Genomic DNA, 12616 nt, shown 5'->3' on the forward strand with positions numbered 1-12616 from the left:
TACTAGCTCCGAGGCATTAAAGTCTGACCTATTCCGCTTCTCTGTAAGCGATGTACCTGGCCCAGAACTGGTATGCATCCCAGAAGTCTGACAGCTCCTGTTTTGTGACAAGTACCCTCTAACCCTAATTAAATTAGACTACCTAAATAACTCCAGACAGTTCCCTTTACCTCACAAGCACTGCGATTATACCTAGAGGTAATGAATGGTTAATCGGTTACAATTAAAAAAAAAAAAAAAAAAACGTCACCCCAGGACAACACAGCAGTGTACTTTGTTGTTTTTCTGGTTCAGGCAACAGATTGTAAGGAGTTAACTGCGCTTAAAGAGGCTTTAAATGATCCTAGCCTCCTCTTTGATGAAGTGGCTTTAATCTGTGGTAACCCAACACCTACGGCTCCTTATTGCCTCACTACAAGAGCTGACCTTTTCAAGAATGCCTTCTGTCTTACAAAGGGTTAAAAATAGCTACCAGCCAGGCTGCTATATTCTGCCTTCTTTAAAGCAGCGACTGGTTTTACCTCATTCCAAAGGCCTGTGGCTGTCAGGTGTGGGGCAGATGATGTTTCTGACACCCTCACGTAAAGTTGTCGATCGCAGGCTGGTTCTTCCCCCTCGCTGTGCCCCCTTCTTCCTTCACGCAGGTAAGAGCGGAGCTTTTCGTCATCTGCTAACCTGAAAACAAGAGGGGCTGACTGGTGAACCACTCAACTCAATGGCAGGTAATATAAATCAGAATGCATGAAATGAATACATGAGGAAGTGAAGGCGACATACATTTTTTCTTTTTATTATAATAGAACTAAACTTGAACTTAAGGCTTCAGACAAGATGGACGGTCAGGGAATAAGTTGGGGAGGGGGGCAGTAGCAGACAGACACACATGGATGAAACCAGTTCTATGGAGAATAGACAAGTTCACTGAAAACTGGATAGACAAGCAGAGATAAGACAGGCGCGGGACACACAGGAGCGAATGGAAGAGAAGAGAAAAGATAGAGAGGGTGCTGTTTTGTCATCTTCCTTTGGGCTGGTTTCCAAATGAATCTGGTAATTAAAAATCAGCACGGCTAAATTGGCTGCATCTAGTGGCGTGCTGCCACAACTGTCTCTAATCATCCTCTCTCACACCTCTGTTTGCTTGTGCCATGTCCATCTCATGCTCATACATGCCCCTGCTTGTTCAGTGTCCGTTTTATGCTCATACATGTCCCTGTTTTTTTCCCCCCATGTCCATCTGATGCTCATATGTGTCCCTGTCCTTTTGTCCCATGGCTATGCCCTTGCTCATACATGTCCCTGTCCTTTTGTTGTATGTTCATCTTACATTTCCCAATCTTTCCCATACTACGTGTCCCAGGCCTTTTGGTCTATGTAAGTTTCCTGGTCATACATGTCCCTGTCCACAACCTGCTCATACATACGCCTTTGCATCTCAAACGCATACATATCCCTGTCCATTTTTTTTGTTCCATGTCCATTTCCTGTTAAGACATTTCCATACCGTTTTGTTCAGTGTCCATCTCCTGCTTATATATGTCCCTGCCCTGTTCTTCCATGTCCATCACACCTGCACATACATGTTCCTGTCCTATTCTTCCATGTCCATCACACCTGCACATACAGTACACGCAGGGCTGGTGCAAGGATTTTTGACACCCTAGGCGAAACCTCATGTTGCAGCCCACCCCCCCTTGGCTGACTCTGCCCCCTTTTCCTTGCCCATGTAAATCCCACCTTTTTAATAAAGCGCCCATCAAATGCAGCCTCACCAGCGCCCATCAAATGCAGCTTCACCAGCGCCCATCAAATGCAGCTTCACCAGCGCCCATCAAATGCAGCCTCACCAGCGCCCATCAAATGTAGCCTCACCAGCGCCCATCAAATGCAGTCTACCAGTGCCCATTAATGAATGTTTGCTTGCTGCGGGAGTCGGGACACAGACACAGTCCTCCACCGCTGCTACACCTCTGACACTATGTTTGAACAGAGCGGCAGCTGCCTGCTGATGCTGAGACTTAGAGTTGCTTGCTGCAGAGAGAAGAGTGTAGGAAAACCAGTGGCCAGGCGCACTAGGTGGCCGCCTAGTGGTAGCACTGGCCTTGAGTACATGTCCCTGTCCTGTTGCTCCATGTTCATCACACCTGCATCACACTTGTTCCATTTCTATCTCCTGCCCATGCGTGTCCCTGTCCTTTTGTTCCATGTTCATCTCATGGTCATTCATGTCCCTGTTTTTTGTTCAATGTTCATCTCATGCTCATACATGCATTTCCCAGTTGTTTTGGTCCATTCCAAACGCCTGCTCATACATGTCCTGTTCTTCCATGTCCATTACACCTGCTCATACATGTCCCTGTCCATCTAATGCTTGTACATGTCCCTGTTGTTTTGTTCCAGGTCTGTCTCATAGTCATATGTGTCCATTTGTTCTATGTTCATCTCCTGCTCATATATTTCTCAGTCTTTATGATCCATGTTTAGAGCATCCCCAAAGGAGCCACTGGCGAGATTGGTCCTATTTCCCCCTTTAAGCACACACAGCCAGGCACATCGCATTTTCAGCACTCTTCCACTGGCTCCAAAGAACCATTCTTTTTTCCTTTTAATCTAAATGATGAACTTGGATAGAGGTAGGGTCAAGAGGTACCCTGATGAACTACGAAACTGAACAACTCGAGGACTTCTCAATTTCTGGCTACACTGCACAAATTGCTGGCTGCACTACATAAACTGAATGCCCCACAGGATCTCTTATGCTGTTTGTGATATGTACTCCTTCCAGAGTTAAAAGCTATACACAGTCACTATTCTTCAGCACTGGGGTTCATCTACTCACATAGCCACAGGATCATCTGTTGCCTTCTGCCGATATCTACCAGGCTCTTTTTAGTGAGGGAGATGTAGACTCACACCAACATAGGACAGTTGGACTCTTTCCCACCAAATGCCTCTTGTTCCTCTCCAGTGAGTTTCTCCAGCCTCAACTTAATACCTTGACTTGACTTTGCAAATAGGCCCCCCAGCTAAGCCTAGCTGGGACCTCGATGGCTTCACAAAAGCATCTTTTGCATTCCTGCCCCAGGGGCAGAAACCATGCAAAGGGGTCTCCTCCAGTAGAATTGGACCCAGGAACACTGCTGCCCAGGCCTCTGAATATTTGTGGCCTCTCCAGGCACCTACTGGGCACACCTCTCAAGGGATTGGCTAGAGTTCCATAAATATTCAGGATGCATATCCTGTCCTTCCTCCCACTATGATTCTTGAATCCTCTAAAGGCAAATAACAGAGCAACAACATGTGAAACACTGCGCATAATCAACCCCTGCTGCACGGATTAGAGGGGAGCCAAAATAAAAGTAACCTAGTAGCCTGCTCTACATGTTCATATCATTCTCAAACATATCCCTCTCCATTTGCTCCATGCCCATCTCATGCATGTCTTAGTCCTTTTGTTCCATGTCCATCTTATACATATTCCTTCCCCTAATGTTCCATGTTCATCTCATGCTTATTTATGTCCCTGTCCTTTTGTTCAATGTTCATCTCATACTCATAAAATTCACAGTCCTTCCCATGCTCATACATGTCCCATTGCTTTTGGTCCATGCCTTTTCGTACATGTTCTGCCCTGTTGTCCTATGTCCATTACCTGCTCATACATGTTCCTGTCCATCTCATGCTCATACATGTCGTTTTGTTCCATGTAACCTCATTCTTATACAGGTCCCTCTCCTTTTGTTCCATGTCCATCTCATGCATGTCACAGTCCCTTTGGTCAATGTCCATCTAATACATATCCCTGTTTTGTTCCGTGTCAATCTCATATATGTCCCTATCTTTGTGTTCTATATCCATCTCTTGCTCATACATGTCCTAGTCCCTTTGTTCCATGTCGATCTCATACATGTCCCTATTCTTGAGTTCTATGTCCACCTCATGCTCATACATGTCCCAGTCCTTGTGTTCCATGCCCATCTCATACATGTCCCTGCTCTTTTCCCTGCTCTTTTGTTCTATGTCCATCTCATGCTCATACACATCCCTGTTGTTTCATTCCATGCCAATCTAATGTTCATACTTGCCCCTATCTGCCTATCCCCCTTCCCACCTGTCACTTCCAATTTCTCACCTGCTCTATGGAATAATGGCTCTGCTGATATATTATACCTATGTGTCATTCACCACCTACCTGTCTGGGTTTATCCTCCTTTCCTCTAAACCTCTGTGGTTCATCTCTTGCCTCTGTCTTCTCTTTTCATGGCATCTAATTAAAATTAAATCAAATGCCCCAGATATGGAGATAATTATGGATTCCTTTTGAGGAATCTGCACAATATCACACCTTAATTACTTGCAAGCACATGACCTACCAGACTTAACTGCATCGTGTCCCACAAGTGTCTTTTTAACCGTTTACTGCCGCTACTGCTACAGACAACACAATTGTGGTGCTTAGCTGGCATGAAACAGAGCCCTGAATTGCTAATGGCATTTGATGACAAACATTGCTGGGCACTTTTTATACAATGTCCCGATGCTTGTGCCAGCGGCTCACCAGCTGACACGGTACTGTGTGGACACAAAACAATCTAATTATTATTTGCGTCTCTGTCTCTTAGTTTGCCAGTTCCCACCCGCAGACATAACTAGAACTGATACCAGAGAAGCTGGCTTTGTCCTTGCAAAGAGGTTAGTAAATTAAGAACAAATAGAATTCATTATGGGAATTTGTGATGAAAAGCTGATAACATTATAGCAAGAGGAGGAAATAACTGTAGAACGAAAATACAATTAGGGCACAAGAGGGACTTTTTTTTTAAAATCAGGCAAAAGTGGACTAGCAGAGCAAAGTGCTTGGCAGGATGGAGGTATCATTCAGCGCTGGAATAGATTGTGATGTGAGACAGGAAGAAGGCGTCCGTCAGTACAGAAATAGATTGGACTTCGATACACGGTGGAGGTTCTTCAGCTGGGCTGTGATTGCAGGGGGTTACAACTCAAATTAAGGTTTGTTCTTTGAAATCGACAAGCCGAAGAGGAGCAGGAAGAGTTAAGGGATACACAGGAAACCGCAGGGTGGGTCAGACATCAGACAACAAGAAACAAAGATGGAAAATACTAATAAACTCTGCTAATGACAACTAATTAGCTGTGCAAGGGAAGGGTGGGGGGGAGAGGACTGACAGGGATACACCAATATTGAGGTGAGACATACTGAAAAGAATACGACAGTAGATATCCAGAGAAATAAGAGAAGGAAAAGGGAGAAGGAGGGAGAAGGTTTGGGGTGGGACTCTAAGCTTTGAACATTCAGTCTAGAAGCAACCTGAAGGCAATCTCAGAAGAGAGTAGAAGGGGATGCATGAAACTGACTACGGCTATCTGGACAGAGTGGGGAAAGGTCAATGCTAACAGGACGGGTGCTAGCAAGTCATTCTTCATGAGAAGGTATTTGATGTAAAAGATGTGCTGTAATGATGCTGAGCGATTGCTGCTGTGTTTGCGCAGATGTGCGGCTTTCAAGAACTGAAATAATAGGATAAATGGATATCAGTCTATATCAGGCGTGGGTAGTGTGTGGCTCTCTATATGGGGTGAACTGCAAGTCCCAGTTGGCCATGGCCAATAGTGCATGCTTGAATCTGTCAATCTAGGTTTTTAGTCTGGTCTAGACTATTCATTCTGGAAAGAAAAGTTGGCTTCCACTTGACAGACAAGCAAGATTAGCGAGTAAGTGGAAGTGCTGTTAAAGACTGCGATCTGAGCAGATGTTGGCATGTGTCTCGGCAGTGAGGTAAGATAATTATTAAGCAAGCTGGGATTGTGGTGCGCTCTGATTTTTTTTTTTTTTTTTTTTTTTTCTGGAAATAGATGTGTAGCTGGAAATCTTTAGACAGGGAATGATGGATATTATAGCGTTATGTGGGGAAGCAGAAATCCTGATGCACTGATACCAGAACAGTCATTAGCGACAGCACACTACTGGAACGTTTAACTCCATGTTCTCTGCCTGTCGGCTAAACGAAACTGTGATATTCCCAGAGATTTAATAACATCACTGTGTCCTACACTGATAGAGTGGCTTCTGAGAGCTTACAAATTGGCACAGTATTATTTGTAGCACTACATTTTGATGTGAATGGTTCGGTAATGATACCTAAAAGGATCTCTGTAAATTATAGCATTTGGTGCTCTTCCTTGTATAGAGCTACAGCTCGCCGCATGCTAAAAGCTTTCAGGGCTTGCTGGAATTTGTAGTTCAACAGCAAAACTGTATGCGATGGCTCCGATATACATAGCTCGCCAGTGGCATTTAAATGATTTTGGCACAAAATGGCAATGCTGTTTTGTATTTCATTTATTAGCAGGGTCAATTCTGATTTTAGCTGACTTATTACAATATTTATAATCCTCTTATGTGCCATTTGTATGAATGATATCTTCTGAAAAAGTGCCTATCTTACTACTGTATCTTGTATATAATTTTTTTTTTTTTTTTAAATACTACCAAAAATAATAAATGTGGGGGTTGTTTACTATTTAAACTTGAGTTGAAATGAGACAAACCAACACTCTAAAAACTTGTTTGCATGGAATGCAAAAAGTTACATGCATAGGGTATATAATGGGGAAAACGGTGGCGCAAATGTATACAATCTGTGCGAGCAATGAGCTTTGCTTTGCTTTGGCATTATTGCCACAGCTTTTCTTCCTGTAACGAATCTGCACTAAAATAGTAGATCAGTTGCACTTGGACTGTGTACTGGACGTAAGGGATATCACTAGAAAGTTAAAACCTTGTATTTTATACAAAAAGTGATGAATTGTTAAGTAGTTAGCTTTCATTTTACTTCCTTTTTTTTTTTTTTTTTTTTTTTACGACATGATTGGCTTTTAGAATGAGTATACGTTTCATAAAAATAACAATAGCAGGTCTTTTAGCTTTCTTTTTTGTGTGTATGTGTTTTTTTTTTAACTATATTGTGCAAACTAGGGAATTAGTGTAACATTAAAGGGTTGATTTACTAAAAGTGGAGAGTGCCAAATCAGGTACAGCTGTGCATGGTAGCCAATCCGCTTCTAACTACAGCTTGATCAATTAAGCTGCGACATAAAAAAAAAAAAACTGGAAGCTGATTGGTTTCTATGCACAGCCACACTAGATTTTGCACCCTCCAGTTTTAGTAAATCAACCCCAAAGTATTGCTGTTATATTATTAGGAGATCATGGTGTGTCTGTGTGTACTGTAATAGAAGTATTTTAGAGCTAAATTTATTTCATGTTAGGAAACAATGGTGATTTTAGGAAGTTAAACATTGTCGTAACGTAGGTGGTGTTTAAGACCCCTTTCACACTGGAAGAGTATTTCAGGTGCTCTAGTGCTAAAAATACCACCTTTTAAAGCGCCTGAAAAATGCCTCATCTGCAGTCCCAGTGTGAAAGCCCGAGTGCTTTCACACTGGGGCACTGTGCTGGCAGGACGTTAAAAAAAGTCCTGCAAGCAGCATCTTTGGGGTGCTTTCGGAGCAGTGTATACACCGCTCCGAAAGTTCCCCCTGCCCATTGAAATCGCCCACTTTGCAGGTGCTTTTAACGCTTTATCCGGCTGCTAGTGGCCGAAAAGCACTTCTAAAATGACAGTAAAGCACTGCTAAAACTAGCGGTGCTTTACCGCTAACGCAGCCGCGCTGTCAGTGTGAAAGGGCTCTTGCTAAAATTGGTGAGTGCAAAATCTGGTGCAGCTCTGCATAGAAACCAATCATCTTCCAGGTTTTTTTTTTGCTAAAACTTAATTGAAGAAGCTGAAGTTAGAAGCTACCATGCACAGCTGCACCAAATTTTACACTCTCCAGTTTGAGTGAATCAACCTAATAGTTTGAAAACCGAGGGGAAAAAAATGCTTGGATAAAGATATTTCTGTACCCTTTCCCTATTCCTATGCCCATGGTAAAAAAAACAAGGAAAATAAAGAAACAAAAACTAGAAAAATGACAGCTGTATTCTGATTGGTTAAGGGCAACACTTACACTAATCTCTACGGGGTAAACAGACTTGCAGAATTTGCTATGTATGCAGATGCTTTAGAGACAACTAAGACGTCCAGATAGATGTAGGTATGAGATTAACAACAAATGTTCTACTTTTTTCATCCCTGATTCATTATTCATCTCCCTAAAGCACATAGGTGCGCTTTTCATGCTATACCACATTACAGATTTTTATACAAGTTTTCTCTTGTCAGGTATGCCCCCCAAAAAACAATATAGTAGAGGAAAAGATTTTATCCTAACACTAGCATGAACGAGGATTGTATAGTTGTTCAGCAACAGAGAAAAAGCTAGAATGTTACAGAAGAGAGGGGAGGGGATGTATAGAAATCCCCAACCTGGCCATACCCAGAAGGATCTGATCAGAGCAGATCAGATATCTGAACATTCCTCTACCTGCCCAGCAAACACATTCATTATCTTGTGTATATCAAGGAATATGACTATTATGGTCTTGGGAGCATTTCTGGGATGCAATGGTTTCTATACATCTCCATAGAGATAAACAAGGATAAACAGTTTCAACACACCCAAAAACTAGTGGTGCTAGTCATCAGTAGTATAATTTACAACAATTAATGGATCAATAACTGCACAATCTACAGGGCCAGTGTCTGTGTTTGCATGAAGGATATTCTAGCTAATGATCTTCAGGTCAGCCTATCTTTAGAACAAGTTGACGTTAACTCGGGCCTTGCCTGTACCGTCATGTAGCACCCTGGGGTTTAGTCAGGGAGCTCCTCACAAATGTACTTGCCAAGAGTAGTGATCTTGGTCGATTGAAAGAGATCTATTGATTTCTCCCTAAGTTTGGCCTTGTTGTACTTTTCTCTTCTACCACTGGGTGGCCGGGAACTTGGTGGTACTAGATACAAGAAGGGCAACCCAAGGTCAGGTTATGGGTATCTCAGCCAATGAGCAGGGGTTTTCTTGAATCCCTTGGCCTGTTGGGAGAGCCTATATATCCGGGTGAGGTCAGGTGATCAGTGTTCTGTGCCACCTGGATGGCTGTCTGGGTGGACGTGTGTCATACGCCCCGGGCTGCTAGGCCAGAGACTGGGCCTATCCCAGGGGCATCTGACTGCTAGGCTGTGTGAGGGCCTAGCCAGAAATGAGAGAGCAGCGCAGGGTCGGGGTTGCGGCTTGCAGTCCAACCAGAAGTGGCGGTTCTGCCGGCCGGAGAACCTGTCAGTGGTCGGAGGTAGAAGGGACCAATCGCCTTTACCAGGGACCACAGTGAGTAACTGAAGCAAGTACTGGAACCATATTCTCACCGAAAGGGCACGGTGGAGAATCGGGAAACTTCAGACGGTGATCAAGTCAGGGACCCAACCAGCGGAGGTGACGCTTGCAGAGCAGCCTTGTGTGTCAGGCTAGGGACCGAGCCAGTCAGCAGTGGTACAGCTTGTAGGTATCCAAAGTGCCAAGCTAGGGACACAGCAGGGAAGCGTGGGAGACGCTTGAAGGAGATACCACCGCAAAAGCCTTGAGGAGCTCATGGGACTCAGTGTCAGTAAATCAGAGAGTCTAGTGAGAGACCAGGAGCTCAGTATTGAAGAACTAAAAGGATCAGTTGTAGTAGGAGCTGAAAGAACTGTTACATTTGAGTTAGGATCTGTTAAAGGACTGTTTACATAGGAGACAGCATTCCTGCAAGTGCAGATGTGGCTTCTTGCTGGGGCCTTTCTCTGCACGGCTGTCCTCCTCCTATTGAAGTCTCAGAGTCTGCCAATTGAGTTTGCAACTATCTAAGGGTGTCCTGGCCCTAACCCTCTTTCCCCCAAAATTATACAAAAAGGACAGTCAAAAGAAATAAAACCTCTCTTACATCCAAGAAGTGTCTGGTGCCCAATGACTTTCACCATCTTTGCACCCACTATGCCTCACAACCCACCACATACTGTATTGAAGGATGTCATCTATCTTTGGCCTTTGGAGGTCCTCATTAGACTGGAATAGGTTAGAGATTCTGCTAGTCACAAAGAAAGTAAAGTCGTAATGCAAAAGGTTGTAAAACATAACAAAAGTACATATTTACCCTTCCTTGCAAGCTTTTGTTTTTAATAATTTTCACGTTTTCATTTTTTATTCAAGCAATTCCCTTTTGGTGGCCCTTTTTAGAAAGGGTAGAGGATTCAATCTCCCCTTAGTGGCTTACTATTCACTCTCCCCCCATGTGACACTAGAGATCACCTGAGTTGAGACAGAAAAACTGAGTGTTTATCAGAATTCTCACTAGATCACACAATGCTATCATCCATTTTTTTTTTTTTTTTTTTCATAAAGTTTTTATTAGAAATAGTAGAGAGAAATGTAGAGTTTTACAGAAATACATAAAATAAGTCAAGTGACAATGGTCAAAGTATGTAAATAATGTAACTTAAAGGTTATGAACATCAAACATGTTAAATAATGTTAGATTGAAGAGGAAGAACTCTGTATCTGTGGGATTAGAAGCTTGTTGGGTTCATAATTTTGGTTGGGGTTGTGAATTTTATAACCTTTTGGGCAGGATAGGGGTTATGAAGAAGGTGGAAATGTTTTGGTCGTGTCGGGGTGTATTGGGAAGGGTTCTGGTAGCAATGCTATCATCATGATATTTCCCCAGGAAGGAACTGGGTGAGGTAGCCTTTCCAGGATGCATATGGAAGGCACTGGCTACATTTTCAGTTCCTCTAGAGCAGGGTCTCCAAACTTTCTTAACAAACGGCCATTTTACTGTCTTTAGAATGGCCAGATTGTGGTTCGTGGGGGTAGAAAATGTCCCATATTCAGTGGTAATAAACAATGCCTCAGGCTTGGTGGTTAGTGGGAGTAAATAAATTACACTGTACCTGTGGTCAGTAGAAGGAGGAATAGTGCCCCATCGTTGGTGTCAGTGGGAGGAGGAATAGTGCCTCATCGTTGGTGTCAGTGGGAGGAGGATTAGTGTCCCATCGTTGGTGTCAGTGGGAGGAATAGTGCCCCAAGGGCCAGATAAAGGCTAGCAAAGGACCACATCCAGCACAAGGATGGGAGACCACTGTTCTAGAGACCAGAATGTACAAAGTAGTTAAATGCATTTAACAGCCAAATGACATTTCTTTTCACTATAGAAACTATGATGATTAGATATCCATATGCAGCACCCTGTTGGATAGGAAAAGTTCACTTTAACACCTCTGTTCTTATCAGTATTATAAAATATAGAGAGAGAGTGCCTAGACAAATTATGTTTAGAATTCCAATCAAGAATCCCAATGAGAGCCTAGTTACCAGTAAACAACTGTTAGTTTCAACCATACCACATGGTTTATCCTAGAACTGTACTACAGGATGCAAGACAGACAGATCTGTGTAGACCACCATATTAAACCATTTTTTTGGAAATTTAACGCCTTCTGTACCACTAAGGTACAATCATGTAAATCTTGGTTTATATACACAATCCTGAAAAATGTCATGTTCAGCAGGCGTTTGGCATGCTTCGACTGGTATACACAATACATTTAGGTATTGCCTGCAGAGATCAGCCCAGTAGTTTCCCAGAGCTGGCGAAATGCCTACTGAAGTCTTTTAAATGCTTGTTAAAGTTATTGGCAGTGCTCCTGTACAGATCTATAAAGAGCTTTCCTAGACTGGAGCAGGAAAGTGCTTAAGGTGGAACTCCAGGCAGTGCTTTAAAAAAAAAGTAATATATCACCTCTTCCCACCAACCCAAGCTGATGAAGAACATACTGCTTGTGTTATAGGGAATAATACTTGCCCTACTACACAGCAGCCCAGACCTTTTCTCTACTATGCCACGAAGTGGGCCAGCACTCCCATGTTCCCGTGTACAATGTCTCTGTAATGAAAGAACATTCTAGCTTATTTAGAAGTATCTGCCCAGATTTTTATTAAAGTGAAAAAAAAATCAGCTGTTTGTAGTCCTGCAAAGAAAACAACAAAAACTCCACCGTTGAAGGACCTTTTTACACTTGTGGTGGAGATTGGTAAAAACAGGGGTTTGGCTGTGTTTTTAATACCCCTCTCTTAAAGTGGAATTAAACCTCAAAAACAAAACACCTCTGACCCTATTTGGTCTCTTCTGTCATAAACCCCTCCCTCTGCTTCTCGGTGTTTGTGTATGTAGCACTAACTCTCGGTGGAGCTGCTGGTTTATTGCGGGCTGTTACCTTCGCCACCTCTATTTCACCAGAACCGGGTCTAGGGTCCCGTTGGGTTTATCACCACACGATGTACGCACCGGACACTTGAGTATCTTTTCCAATGCTTTAATAAACAAAAGTTGAAGGAAGTAGCAGGAAAGAGGTAGGAGAGTTGCAGGGAAGTTCAAATACCTTTTCTTGGTGTAGTATTTGAAATTTAGACTTGCAGATGAATGTACTATCTCTTTAGAGTTAAATCTTTGCTCGCCTGGATAGGTTTCTCTCACTAACCCAGCAGCCAGTACGCAGCATGAACAAAAGTCTTTGCTACAGACTTGATTGGAACAAAACCCGTACGATCCTCTTCCACGGGATGTAATGGTTTACGATGAATAGCAAACACAGCACTAGAACCTTTAAGCCGACCCGGCAGT

The 12616-nt window shown here is 43.0% G+C and overlaps 1 protein-coding gene across 6 annotated transcripts in view; it reads left to right on the forward strand.

Moving 5' to 3' along the window:
* Nucleotides 1-585: 585 nt before the first annotated feature.
* Nucleotides 586-12616, forward strand: part of ADCY4 (adenylate cyclase 4) — a 134224-nt gene continuing 122193 nt past the window's right edge. The window contains exon 1 of one of the 6 annotated variants that reach the window (XM_073631846.1): nt 586-722. The gene's annotated coding sequence lies outside the window, so the exon portion shown is untranslated. Of the gene's footprint in view, nt 723-4588; nt 4693-4865; nt 5080-5242; nt 5452-5647; nt 5798-12616 lie in introns of those variants that run through there. The other 5 variants (XM_073631883.1, XM_073631870.1, XM_073631861.1 and 2 more) reach the window with 5 other exon arrangements.

Source organism: Aquarana catesbeiana, linkage group LG01, assembly GCF_042186555.1.
Source record: "Aquarana catesbeiana isolate 2022-GZ linkage group LG01, ASM4218655v1, whole genome shotgun sequence".
Taxonomy (NCBI): domain Eukaryota; kingdom Metazoa; phylum Chordata; class Amphibia; order Anura; family Ranidae; genus Aquarana; species Aquarana catesbeiana.